Below are 11,820 nucleotides of genomic sequence, written 5' to 3' on the forward strand. Positions count from 1 at the left end.
ATTTTGTGTGATTATTACAATGTGTGGTCCCTAGCCTAGGAATGGGTTATAGTCTAGAAATCTGTTTCAAAATTTGTTGATTAGAATTCTACATGGTTCCCCACAGAAAGAAAGTCACGAAGAATAGGCGACAGGACAGTCCACAAGCCATTTTAAACACACACAGAGCTGAATATACATCATTGACAGCTCTGAGCTATGAGCTGCCTCACGACCTTGACTCTGGTTATTTTTCAAAGGGACAAGGAAGGCAAATTGGCGGGGTTCTCAGAGGGATAGGCTATGAAGAGCCAGCATTGGCAACTGGACTGCTATCATGGTATTGCCAGGGGGATTGTCCTGCACTGGGGCTCTGGAGTGGTGGTTAGGTGGCTAGATTGGTGGCCTAACCACATTATAGCTTCTGCCAGGGAGGGCCCTGACTACTGAGCACATCAATTTGACTAAGAGGGTTGTTGAAAGTGGGTGTCTTCTGTGGTCTGTAGTGGCTTTGGAGACTACAGGAGGGTACTAAGTAAACAGCAATAGTTTTTTATTTGTACAGGGCTTATTAGAAAGTTAGGACTGGTCTTATTCAGTAAGGGCATAATTATGACTTTAAAGTCAACAGTATTTTAGGCCAGCAGGTGGAGTGATAGTTAAGGTGTTGGACTTCTATATGACTGACCTGGTTGGAGTCTTGGGCTCAGCAGCTTGAAAATCACCCTGGGCACATGTGTGTGCATGCCTAAAATCACAAGAAGGCATGTGGCATGGCCATCTCCCCTGAGGGAAGTGACTTCTTACTTTCCCTTTCTCTGTCTCTCTGTCTGTGGTGAGTACAAGCCTTTTTGGCAAAATACCAAAAAAAAAAAAAAAGTCCAAACTAAACCATATTTCACTGTTATAATATCATTTGATGTCTTCCAAAGACTTGATATACTGTCATCATTTTCCTATTGAAACAAGTGCATGTATTTCCCTTTACTCAAATCATGTTTTTATGTTTCGGAAGAAAATGATAATGTATAATATACTATTTTTAAATTGTCAAGGGTAGATTTGGAGGGCTATTATCATTATCCTGGCTTCTTCCTTTCATGACTCAATAATACTTGTGCACTTTCACTTAGCCTTAAAAAACAGAACAATAACGCATCCAAATATAAATAGAAAGTCAATTGCAAGGTGATCCTTACAGTTTTTGCTTTGAAAATATTTTCTTGCACAGCTTATAATATAAAATTACTAGTGTTGGGAGGCAAAAACATTCATTTCAAAGTGTTTTCCACAATCTATAGAGATATTTGAGAAGTATTGCCCCCAATTCTCTATCATCTTTTGAGGTACGTTCTTATTGCTGACAACTGTTCTGTAAAATCTTTATGACTGGCCCTCTCATCTTGTCTTGGAATGCTGTTGTCCAGAAATATCTAGACAGCTTGCTGTTAGGCCTGATCCATCCTCAAGGCCATCAGAAAACCCAGCTCCTTTTCCCAACGCCGATTTGATATTTCTTCTATGTCCAGGATGGAGTGTAAGAGACCTGGGTGACATGATCAATAAGTCGTTCTGAGAATTGCTCAGAACTACTCCATTTTATCTTTTTTTTTTTTTTGGGAAAAAAACAACCTTTAAAATCAGAAATACTGGCATTGCACCCTCCAACTGTGCCACAGAAGGACACAAGGATGTTCATGCTTTTTCCTGTCTATTTTTGTCCCTTACCAAATCACAGCCCTAGAAGGGGGCTTTAGAAGTCATCAATCTGTTCTGTTACCTTCATGTTCAACATTATAGAGGAGAGATAATCGACCCTGTTTGAAAGACCAGCCAGTGGGAAGTATTACAGAATTAACCAACAAATATTTGTGCCTACTATGTACATGAAACGGTATAGAAAAAAGACCATGAAAAACTATGAGACATTACATACACCCAAGAATCTTACCTTCTGTTTAAAGAGAATAGATGAGTATATGTTCACAAAACTACCATCAAAGTCTTCTGAATTTGCAGTAGATCTTGAAGATCTAACTACTTTCTTTGTTTGTTTTTAATTTATTTTACACATTCAATCAGTATACATCACTTAGCTTGTAAAGTGAATTATCCCAACATGAATACAATTCACACCAGTCCAGTTCAAGATACTATACAGGTTATCATTAACAGAAAATAATCTATTTCTCTGTCCCATAAATGTCTTGCTTCTCTATTTTTCTCCTTTATTTATTTACTCATACTCTCCCTCCTTCTCCCACCCTCTTCTCACACTGTCTTCACTATCCTTCACCTCATGCTTCTATATCCTCTAGTCTTTCAGTTTTTTCCATATAGTGCAGATAGAAGGTAAATGTTAAGTGGAGACATACAATGTCTTTCTTTCATAGCCTGGCTTACTTCACTCAGCAGTAAATCTTCCATATTTGTTCATTTTATATCAAATGCCAGGATCTTGTTATTTTTATGGCAAAATAGTATTCCATAGAATATATGTGCCACACTTTTCAATCTGTTCATCTCTTCGTGGACATTTGGGTTGTTTCCATGTCTTGGCAGTTTTGAATAATGCCACAATAAACATAGATAAACTAGCACTTTTCTGACTGAGTATCCTCCTGTCCTTTGGGTAGATACCCAGGAGTGGAACTGATGTATCATATGGTAGTTCTGTTTGTGGATCCTTGGGAAATCTCCATATTGTTTTCCACAGTGGCTGGAGCAATTTACATTCCCACCCACCAACAGTGTAGGAGAGTTCTTCCACGACAGCCTCACCAGCACTTACCATTTGTTGTTGTTGTTGTTGTTGATCTTTGCCATTCTGACCAGGGTCAAGTGATATCTCATTGTGGTTTTAATCTGTATCTCCCTTATGATGAGAGATGTAGAGCATTTTTTTTCATGTGCTTTTTGGCTGTTCATATGTCATCCTTAGAGAGTTGTTTGTTCAGTTCACTTTCTCATCTTTCAATTGGGTTGAGAAGATCTAACTTCATGACCATTGCAAATACGCACTCTTGATATCCCTGACATTTGATCCTATCAGTTAATTACCGAGATGTTCTAACTGCTAATAAATTCCACTCACTCTAAATTCTAAAGCCTTTATTGTATGATAGCTGGTTTGCAGACACTGGATAATTATTCTAGAAATAGTAAATTTGGATACAAATTTTGGCTCTATCCATTATTAGCAGTGTGGTCTTGGGTAAGTTATTTAATATGTTGGTCTTTCAGTTTTATGTGTGTAAACAGAGGGAAATAATAGTATCTTCATCATAGGACTGGATGAGAGTTTGAGTTCCCATAGTGTCTGATGTAGGGTAGTGTAATCACGTTAAATACTCTGTACAACAGTCATCTGAATATTTGATTTCACCTTTAATGTTCCATTTTCCCCTGTCCTTCTGTCTGTTCTTTTACAGGTGAAATGTCTCCATTTGTGTGATTGATGATGTAATTATTCAACTTTTGTTCACAGAATATGGGTTCTTAACTGACTCCTTGTTGGCTCTTTTATTTATTTATTTATTTATTCATTTAGTTAGTTAGTTAGTTAGTTAGTTAGTTAGTTAGTTAGTTAGTTAGTTTTGTTAGGAGGCATGTGCTCTTGTAGGAGAGTCAGAGATAGGCAGAAAGAGGGAAAGTAAGAAATCTCCCCCCCTGGGGCATGGCCATGTCTTAATCCCTTCTCTACCATTCTTCTCTTCAGATTTTGGGTATACATGTGCACGTGCCTCGTGTTTTGCAAGCCACTGGGTCTGGGACTTGAACTATGAAACTGGCCATGTGGGATTCAGTGCCTTAACCACCACTCCACTGTCTAACCTTCATTGTTGGTTCTTAACATGAACCTTACTCCCAATATGGTATGAATAGAATAAATGTGAGTCAGCTATGATGTTCTAAGTACTGTACTTCTAATGTCGCGTCCCAAGTTTGCAAGAGGGTTTCGGCAAAAAAGGTGAACAAAATACATCCCTCTCCCTCAAGAATCTTACTGTCCAGCAGGAAAGACAGCCACGTAAGCAACTTTCTTATTTCTTCATTATGTGTGAAATGCGTCAGAGAAAGCCTTCAGCATGAAAGAGAAACACCAGAAAGAAAAACTGACCCCTAAGGAAAGAGACATACTTCATGGAGGAAAAAGAGCTGATTGATAAATTCAGCAAGGCTTAAGTAGATATTGCACCTCATGCTGGGCCTTGAGCCTTGATGAAAGTGACAAGAAATGATTCTCAAGAGTTCACTGAAGTCAGATGATAGGCACCTTAAGTCCATTTTACTGATAGTGTTTTTAAAAAACCTAAGTTTGTTCCGGACTGCAGCTTCCAGTGTTGTGTGAAATGCTTGAATTGGCCTATGAATGCGTGACCATTGTTCTGTCCCCGTGTATGCTCTTCCCCAAATTCCTGGTTGTTGGTGAAATCTAGTGTTGGCATCTGAAGTTCTTCAGGAGATGCCCAGTTTCCTTCTTCGCTGGAACATTGTGTCCGTGTGTACATACATGTGAGCACGCACATGTACACACAATGTTGTGGTTTGTTCTGTCCTGTTTTTGAGATTTCTATCTCTTTATCTGTGCATGTATTACATCCTATAACATCAGATGATTTTGGGAGTTCAAAAAACCTAAAAATCATCTCAACTTGCTGAAGATGTCCATAGATGTTGCCAAAGTTCATACGGTCATTTAGGTGTCTGGCTTACACCTACTGGCCTCTGATCTGATAGATTCCAAGTAAGAACTGTGGACGGCCTAGAAGGAAAGGGGCTTGAGCTGAACCTCCAGGATATGAAGGAAAGACAGTAGAGTTTCTGTTCACTTCTATTTCTAGGGCAGAGGGAATTATGTCAAGTATCAACAAACGATTAGAGGCATAACTGTAAGATTTGTTTGATGATGATGAGTAGTCAAGAGAAAGAAGAGTTGTGTAAGAGAGTATAGAATATTCGTTGTAATTTGTATACGAAGGGCTTTTACTGTCAGAAAAGGGATCTTATGCTTTATCCTGTACATAATGAGGAATACCCCAGGTTCACTGAGTAGGAGATTTACATGTTTAGTAGTTTCAGGCAAATGTATCTGGTGTCATTCCATTGTGACAATGCAGAGTATCTTGGACTGATGATGTTATAAAAACAGTGAACACAGGAAGGCTAAATGATACCACTGAAATTACCTAAGAATTAAGAAAACCAGTATTATTTTTATTTGAAACATTACATAATAAGATACAGAGAAAAAATATTCAGAAACATTTCACATTGTTTTATCTTTCTTTTGATTCCAGTTTACTTGTTTCTTCCATGAGTGAGAGAGACAGAGAGAGAGAGACAGACAGAGAAACAGCACTCCCCCACAGGGTCTTGATGCAGTTATCTCCCAGCTTCCTCCAGCTTGGAGCATAGGCATATGTGTGCCAGGGCACTCAGGGAGGTCTCCAGACATGAACCTGGGATCTTTCACTGTGGGTCAACCATACAGAGCATTGTGTTTTACCCGTCTGCCACGGTCCAGCCCCTGACTCTCCTTTTTATTTTTTAGAGAGATTTTTGCTATAGGACTTGTGCGTTCACTGGAGAGACAGACAGAATGAAAAAAAGTGAGAAATCACCTCTCCCTCCCCGGGGGGAATGACCGCACCTCAATCCCTTCTCCTCCATTCTCTTCTCAGGATTTTGGGCACATATGCACATACACCCAGTGTGAGTTTTAAGCCGGTGGATCCAGGACTCGAACTGCAGTGGACTACATGGGAGTCCAGTGACATAACCATTATACCATCTGCTGGTACCTTCACTTTCTTTTTTTTTTTTTTTTTTTTTTTGATATAGGGCGCATGTGCTTGCCAGACAGACAGAGCGAGACAAAGAGACAGAAAGCGAGAAATCACCCCCCAGGGGGATGGTCACGCCACAATCCCTTCCCCTCCATTCTCCTCTCGGGATCTTGGGTACGCACGCACACGCGCCCGGCGTGAGTTTAAGCCACTGGGTCCAGGATGCAAACCGCAGTTGACTATGTGGGAGTCCAGCTACATAGCCATTCTGCTAACTGCTGGTCACTCACTTTCTTTTTTAAATAGCTATGAAATAATTTTTTTAACCTTCTAAATATGGTTTAATTTCTTTCTGCTTTAAAACACAGCAGGACTTCTCTGGATTTCTCCATTCACTTCTAGGACATTCTTCTCCCTTGTTGGTTTTCCCCCATCTGTGTTATTGAAATCACTGCTTTCCTTTTTTAAAATGTTTTAATGCTATGTTTCATACTCTGATCCCTATAATTCCACCCATAGCCCTCTTTCCTTCACACCCTAAATTTTCCTGGTCACATGGTCACCTTCAGGGCTTCGGCTCTCATCTGTACTCTGTGATTCCTTGACTCCACTGTGCTTGTTCTGCTGAACTGCAGGCCCGTAATTTCATCCGGATGGACCACAATCCAATCAAATCGAAGGTGTTCCAAATAACCACATCTCATTCCTCAAGCCACTTTCAAGCAGGGAACTCTAGGTCTCTGAACTTTCTTGGTCTGTTCTCCCCTCCTCTCCTCCCATGTCTAACACAGCCTAGTATACCATTGACTAAAATATCAAATCTGCTTGAACATCTCTTGTGCCTCTCCTCGTGTGTAAGATGAAATTTATACTCATAGTAGGGTGACTATGTTCCTTCATAAGCCATTTCAGGTTCCTTCAGCAGTCAGGTGGTGCCAGCCCACCCCGACAAACCTCTTCTTTTAGGGAGTCCCCCATTTGTGCCTCTGTGACTTGCTCACACTTCATCCTCCTCATTCAACCAAGCCTGGCTGAAATATCGGTTCTTTTGGGAAGTTTTCCCAGACCCGCTGGCTAATATTAGTCCTCTATCCTCTCTAGTCTCCTGCATTTTGTTAATTTTCCTTCCTTGGTCTTCTGGTTACTGATGTGGTTTCTGCCTTCCTCATAAGGCTGCAGAATCCTTGAGAAGAGAGACATTATCTTATTCATCTTTTATCCTAGGGCTTAGCAAGCTGCCATATAAAAGTCTGTTAAATTTAATAAAGAAATAATGAAAAGGTTTGCATGGGGGATATTTTCTTTCTGATGCTATCATTCTAACTATTGGAAGACACGGAAAGCCTGGGAGGATAACTGATTTATAATGAGCATCTACTTTGTACTGTCTCCTACTCGGCGTGGTTCACATATTTCCTCATTTGATCCTTGCAGCGACTTTATAAGGCTCGTATTATTATCCCCACTTACGCATGAGTAAAATGAAGTTCAGAGACTCTGAGACACAGGCATTCTCTAATTTATAGATTCCAGGTCTTGGAAGTCAATGGAAACTAGGACAAGGACTCACATTAACTTGGTGTTACCCTAAAGCCATAGACATATTTAATGACTCAGAAGAATGTGAAGTGGTTTGACTTCTCCGGGAAAAGCTGTCTACATATGATAATACCATTTCCTTATTCAAAAACCCGTCGATAACATTGTCTTTGCAAACAAACGACATTTCAGTTCTTCAGCCTAGGATTAAGAGCCTAAAACCTGAGTGGGGTTATTCACTTCTGTTCTTTACTCTCATACCTAAAGACTTGGTCTAGCTGGGCTCAACTCACCGCACACACACACATCTTCCTCTCTTTCTACTTTTGCCCACTCTCTTAATCTGACCTGAAATATGCTTTGTCAGGAATAGATTTGCTATGCTAATTGGCTTATAAACTAGCCTTATCTTAGTTAAATATTTGGCCTTTTATTTTCTTTCTGAGATTTTTATTATAGGGTGTATGCACTCGCCAGAGAAAGACAATCAGGGAAAGTGAGAAATCACTCCCGCTGTGTGTGTGGGGCAATGGCCATTCCACATCACGTCTCATTCTCCTCCTAGGATTTTGGGCATGCATGCATACATGCCCAGTGTGATTTTCAAGCCACCGGGTATGAGATTCGAAGCACTGTTGGCCTTGTGGAAGTCCAGCACCTTAACCATTATGTCACCTGCTGCCCCCAATATATGGCTTTGTTAAGCTTTTAGAAAAAATAAAAATGTAACTTTATTTATTTTATTTATGACAGATGGTCCACTTGTAAGCACAAAGGAGAGAGAGAGGGAAGGAGAAGGACAGAGAAACAGCCTTGGCTGGGTCTCGCCGTGGTGTGATTCCCTTTTCCCAGCCTTCCATTGCAAACTCTGTGGTTTGCTACTGGTTCAGGATTTCAAACTAGAAAAATCCTCTTAAAGAAAAACTTGAGTCATCCTGGTAAATTTAAAAATAATAAAAAGAAGATTAGCCCTTTTATCAACTCTTTGGCAATACCACTAAAACTTCAGGATACAGAAAATTTGTTGTTGCTGTTTATTTTTTTTTAAGGGACAAAAACATGGGAAATTATCTGTTGATAATAATGGGTATGGTAATATCTTTGGACTAATACACAGTGTATTCATGCTGGAAAAATTCATTTTGTATGCTATAATGATATATAGTAATTGGATGTTGAAACAAAACAACAACAAAATTATCCCAGGGTCAGCCCATGGCCTAGTGGTCAGGGTGGCTGGATCCTGCATAGCTGATCATGTGATTCAAATTCTGGGCCTGGTGTACATGCGTGTATATGACCGAGGTCATGAAAGGGAAGCAGAGACGGAGAAGGAATTGCAGCATGACCATCCCCCAAGGGAGGCACTTTCTCACTTTCTCTCTCTTTCTTTTTCTCTCTCTGTCTCTGTTTCTCTCCAGTAAACACACGTACCTCTTGGCAAATTCAAACAAACAAACACATACTAACTATCCTAGCTGATCATTCCAAACAAACTTCCAAACTCATCGACTTCCTAATCGAAACTTCCACTCAGCTAACTCTGGCTAACCACTGGCCCGGTGCGGTTCTCTGAAATTCGGGCCTTGGCAAGATTCCAGAATTCCCATTCATCTGCCTGCTGGATCTGGTCCAGGCTTAGCCACAACTTTGTGTAATTTTCCAGTTTCCAGTGAGTCTCTGGTCCACAAGTGGAGGACAGTAATTACACAGGGACACAATGAAGCATAATGTATATCTCCCGGCACATTCAACACTGTGCTTTCTGATTACAGTTCTCTAACTTAGGGCAGAGTGGGAGAGAGGATCTCTAAGGATGACTGAAGCACAGCTGTTGGATGGACCCTCCCTGCAAATGTACAGCAGAGGATGGGGTGACTCTAGTGCGGATTATTCTTTGGGATAATTTCCCCTGCTCCTCCCATTCCTACAGAAGCAAGTCTAGTTTTGTTCACAGATTGTACAGAAGATTAAGTTTTTCATGGGTTGAGTGTAAAACTCGGTAGTGGGCTTTTATTCCTCTAGATGAGCAGTGGTAAGTACGTGTGATAATCAGGGAAACGATACAGCAAAATGTGCCGACTTGAACATTGTGACTCATTTCCTCAGGGACGATGAAATCTCTCAGGAGAAAAAGAGAAAAGAAGAGAACAGAAGAAAATCAAATGGCTCAGGGCACAGAGGGCTGTTGAATTCACAATCTCTTATCTGCAATCCCAGATTTTAAACGGCCCACACACTTCTATTTACTCACGCAGTGCCACTCATGTAGAGGCTAAACCTGACTGTGTCTTAACTCACTAGGCAAGATGACTTGACCTGGCTTGTCCCAAGCCTGTTAATAATCTTTTTTTATCTCGCTTGGTGTGAAAATGAATGGTGTCGCTACAGAAATATTCATGTGTTTGATTAGAAGGTGCTGCCCTGGATCTCACCGGGGTGTTACATAATACACCCCGTGTATGCCATATTTCTTTTGTGAAATGCAAAAAATTCTCAACAGGGAATGCATCTGGCCAAAGGGTTTTTAAGTTACTGTTTCTGATCCATGATGCAAACACATGACCTTTATTTTATTTTATGTATTTCCATTTTAAATGTTTTATGTTATAATTTTATATGTACATGTAATTGCTGTACTCCTTTGCGGGATACGAAATGGTTTTTCATAGCATGCATGCCGTGTGCAGCAATCATATTAAGGAAATGATCGCATTCATGGGCCTTCTCTATTAGTTATCTTGGTTGTAAATATCCCTACCTACATGTTACATCCCTCTATTCGTATACCCTAAGGCTGGCCCTCTGTGGCCTAGTGACTACAGAGATGACTGTGTGGTTCCAATCCCAGCTCTGGTGGCTTGACAAATGTCCTGAGTGCATGTGTCCAAACTCCTGACAGGGAAGAGAAATGGAGGAGAAGGGATTGCACTATGACCATGCCCTACTGAGGACTGCTTTGTCCCTCTCCCTTCCTCTCTGGCAAATACACATGCCCTCTGGCCAAACAACATAAAAAATAAAAAATAAAATAACTCATATACTTTAATGCCCAACATCAGTGATTCTTGCAGGTTATCAAGATCTCGAATCTGTGGACTCGCCCCACCACCCTTCCTTATCCCAGCACCTGTCATCGGGATCACTCCTTTCGGTCTCCTGCGTGTTTCTCCCTTTGTCACACTTGCCTGGCATACCTCCATTTCTCTTTCTCGTTCCTGTCACTCCACGCCTTCTCCAAGGCAGCTGGAACTTGCCGGGGAAAAAGTCCTCACTGTGCCGCCTGGTCTCACTGAAATGCCCGACCACAGTCTCTGAGTACTGTCGTCGAGCCCTGCTTGGCTTCCCTGGAGTTTGCATGCGTATGTGACTCTATCACACCGTCTTACTGCCTTTTACAATGGCTATATTCAATCACCCATCACGCTCAGCTTTTCCAACTCATACTTCATTGAAAATAATAACTAGAAAATGGAAATGAACTGATTCATCTTTCTCCTACCAAAATCCACCAGCTGGCCTGCATCTGCATCTCCATGGTATTCCTCCCTCCCGTTTTGGTAGGTGCACGATCTCTGCTTCCATCTGAAGCTGGCCCCTCCACCTCTGTTACCTCCTCTGGCCTTCGAGGCAGGTTACAGCTGTTTTCTCTCTCTCTGGGCCCCTCCCTTTTAGCCCCACCTCCTTTCTACCTGCAGCGTCAGCCCTGACCCCTTCAGACCTCACCCCCTTCTTGGTTTACGTCCCACACGTCAGGATGGACTCCCTCTGCTGCTCTCCTCATCTCGACCTCCCAGGCTATGGCCGTTGCCACCACACCACTGACATCCGCCCCTGCCGAGGTTCCCAGTGACCCACAGGGGGGTCATAGGCCACTTCTGTAGCCTTGTCTTGACCTTATAGTTGTCCCGCATTTGACCTCTTTCTCCTAGACCCATTTTCTTCTTTTGGCTTCTGTGACAATCCTAATTTTTTTCTGGTTACTTCTTCTCACATCCTCTGGCCTGTCCAACCTCTACAAGTTGGGTTGTCCCAGAGCTCAGGGCTATCCCCCTTCCCCTCACTTTAGGAGATAATCTTATCCAGTCGGGTAGTTTAAGACTCTAAACATACACCCCCAGCCTTGGCGTTGTGCTCTGCATTCATATACCCGATTATCAGTATAACTCTCTGACAACCAGGGACATGAGTGACAACGTTCTACCTGAGCCGGTCCCTTAAACAACACACTGGAACAGAACCGTGTTCACCCATCTGACTGAGCTGTTCTTCCCTCGTGTTCTCTTAGTAACAGCAAGCTCCACCTGCCAAAGTTGTTCAAGACAAAGTCTGGCCCCCTCAGTCTCGTTATTGTCAGTGGGACCCATCAGTAAGTCCTGCTATCACCATGTCCAAATGTGTCCTGATTCCATTTCCTTCCACCGCCCTAGCCGAAGCCTCCGGTCCTCCGAACCATCACAATGGTCTCCGCACACCTTCCTCGGTGCCTTCTTGCTTTGCTCTCTTTGCTTCT

The sequence above is a fragment of the Tupaia chinensis genome, unplaced genomic scaffold (assembly GCF_000334495.1).
Source record: "Tupaia chinensis unplaced genomic scaffold, TupChi_1.0 Scaffold000578_2, whole genome shotgun sequence".
Classification (NCBI taxonomy): domain Eukaryota; kingdom Metazoa; phylum Chordata; class Mammalia; order Scandentia; family Tupaiidae; genus Tupaia; species Tupaia belangeri.